This window comes from Rattus norvegicus, chromosome 10 (genome assembly GCF_021556685.1).
Source record: "Rattus norvegicus strain SHRSP/BbbUtx chromosome 10, alternate assembly SHRSP_T2T, whole genome shotgun sequence".
NCBI lineage: Eukaryota > Metazoa > Chordata > Mammalia > Rodentia > Muridae > Rattus > Rattus norvegicus.
Window position 1 is genome coordinate 81,596,806 of NC_141543.1, and position 2,873 is coordinate 81,599,678.

The 2,873-nt window shown below is 42.7% G+C and overlaps 1 pseudogene; it reads left to right on the forward strand.

The window, feature by feature from the left end:
- Positions 1 to 332: 332 nt before the first annotated feature.
- LOC134478854 (large ribosomal subunit protein uL29-like) lies at positions 333 to 727 on the forward strand (annotated as a pseudogene).
- The last annotated feature ends 2,146 nt before the right edge of the window (positions 728 to 2,873 follow it).

The following is a 2,873-nucleotide window of genomic DNA, read 5'->3' on the forward strand; positions in this document are numbered from 1 at the left end:
ATTTTTGGAAACAAATATGTAAAAGATCAAGGTGCCAATGTGCTTAGTTGTCTGATGTGGGCTCCGCACAAGGCTGAAGGCAGAAGATTATGTGACTAACACAGCTTGAAGTCTCCTTTACTGGGGCCTTAGTCCTCACTCATGAGAGAGGAGCTTTAGCGCTGCCAGGGCACGTTTCCTGGGAAGAAGTAAAGAAGCATTTGTTCCCTTCCGTTGAAGAGAGCACGGACAGATTAAACAAAGGAATCCATTTAAGTCTATTTTGGTGATGCAAGAGTTTATCGGAGCTCTTTCTCTTGAACCAGGCAGCCTCAGCCATGAGCAACACAGCGATGGCCAAGATTAAGGCTCAGGACCTGCGCAGCAAGGAGGAGGAGGAGCTGCTGAAACAACTGGGCGATCTGAAGGTTGAACTGTCCCAGCTTCGCGTCTCCAAAGTGACGGGCAGAGCCTTGTCCAGGCTCTCCAAGATACGAGTTGTATGCAAATTCATTGTCTGGGTTCTCACTATCATTAATCAGACTCAAAAGGAAAACCTTAGGAAATTCTACAAGGGAAAGAAGTACAAACCCCTGGACCTGCGACCCAGTAAGATTAGAGCCATGCGCCGCCACCTCACCAAACCTGAAGAGAAGCTGGAGACCAAGAAGCAGCAATGGAAGGAGTGGCTGTACCCACTGCGCAAGTACGCAGTCAAGGTCTGAGAGGACAACAATAAAATGCAAGAATGACTGGGGGAAAAAAGAGTTTATGGAGCATGCGTTACTGAAAGGCACCTACACTCCCAGGAATTTCCTTGGGCACTCCCGAAGAGTCACAGAATAAACTTACAGACTGCTGCAGTATCAAAGATTCCAAAGTAGTCTATGTTTACCTCGTATCTCTTCTAGGAAGGGCTCTGATGAAGACCTCCCAAAGGTAATTGAGTTCTGTGAGTCCCAAAGCCCCTCCAGGAGGGGATAATAGATGAAATCACAGGAGAATCTCTTGACTCAAGATGGCAACAGCACTGTCTGACCCAGAAGAAGCAGATATACAGCATATACCAGAACACATCTTGAAGGGCCTACACTTTTAAATGTATTTTTTAATTTATTCTTTCAGAATTTCTTCTATGTTGTATATGATGCATTTTGGTCAAATCTACCCTCCTGTCCCTCCTCTCTAGCTTCTCCCAGATCTCTGTCATCATATTACCACCTCCTTCCCATCTTCCTATGATTTCTTTCTTGTTTTATACCACAAAGTCTACTCAGTATAGTGGTATGTACATAGGTGTAAGAGCCCCCATAACGCACTGGCAGCATCCCTGAAGAAAAACTATGCTTCCTCCCCAGGCAGCCATCAGATGCCAGTAGCCCCTAGAACAGAGAAGGGAGTTTCATGAGCCACTCTCCCATCTATGTTGGATTATGACTGGCTTGATTTTTATGTACGCACTTACAGTCCCTGTGATTTCCTGTGTACACGCTTGTCATGCATCGAAAAGCAATTTACAGTAATCTTCTATAATCCCTGGCTCTTCAAATCTTTGCATCCCTTTTTGGAGATGATCCCTGAGCTTTCGTTTGGGGGCTATAGATGTTCCATTTAAGGCTGAACATCTTAGAGCCTCTTATTCTTCATAGTTTTGTCTTAGGATTTTATTGTTATGATAGAACTCCACAACTCAAGCAATTTGCGAGGAAAGAACTTACTTCACCTAGCAGCTTATAAGTCCGTTATCAAGGGAAGTCAAGACAGGAATTCAAGGCAGGAACCTAGATCCAGAAGCTGACGCAGAAGCCACGAAGTAGTGCTTCTTCCTGGCTTGCTCCTCATGGATTTCTCAGTCTGTCTTGTAACAGCTCCTAGGACCACAGGCATTTGGGTGTTGGAAACCATAACAAACAGGGTCCTCACACATCATTTTTCAGTCAGGAGAACGCATCAAACACTTGTCCAAAGGACAACCTTATGGGATTATTTTCTCAATTAAGATTCCTTATCCCAGATGATCCTAGCCTGTGTAAAGCTAACGTAAAAACAAGCCAGCACAAGTTTTGACCACTTATTGGATCAGTATCAAAAGCCATTTACTGCAAAAAGAAGTTTCTCTGAGACTTTGTTGTCTAGAATGAACTTTTGAACGTTTAACATGGGTCTCATCTGTGGGTGTGAAGATACATATTTAGAGAACAATTTGGTGCTAAGTCCATTTTAGAAATACAAGAGTAGTAGGTTCTCCTTTAGAGCCTATGACTTGTGTGAAGACAGGTTCTTAGCCCCTAAATGATGCCGGCTGTGGATTTCATCTCCTGGAATGGTCTTAAGTCCAATCAGAATATGGTTGTTTATTCATATAACATTTGTGCTACAGCTGTCCTAGTGAGCCTATATTGCCAGGTTGGTAGTTATCTTAGGGTTAACAGATGAATAAGACTGTTGATTGTCCTGGTACAAGTTTATAAAAATCACGCCTACATGCAAAGAGATGAGAGATTTTGCTAGCCCACACAGCCAAATTAATAGTGCACGCTGAGATTACTTAAGACTTAGACCAACACCCTAGTGTGTATTCAGCCTGCTTATTTACTCTGCTCTTAAAACCCAATTTTACTTGCCTTAAGTGTATAGCTTTAATCTTAAATGATCTACTCTTCACATACCCTGACTCAGGGTAATGCATGTGCGTATTCCTGCCTTGGTGACCATTTGATGAAAGCAGCCAACAGGTTGAAAGCAGCATTATATGATTAAATATCTACCATGAATGTGGGAAACAATATACAGATAGAATTTGGTGGCATGTTTGCAGTACTATTTACTTACTATTCTGAGTCACTTGGGGTCAGTAAAGTAACTAAATCCTGTAAAACTTTGCTCGAGATCTT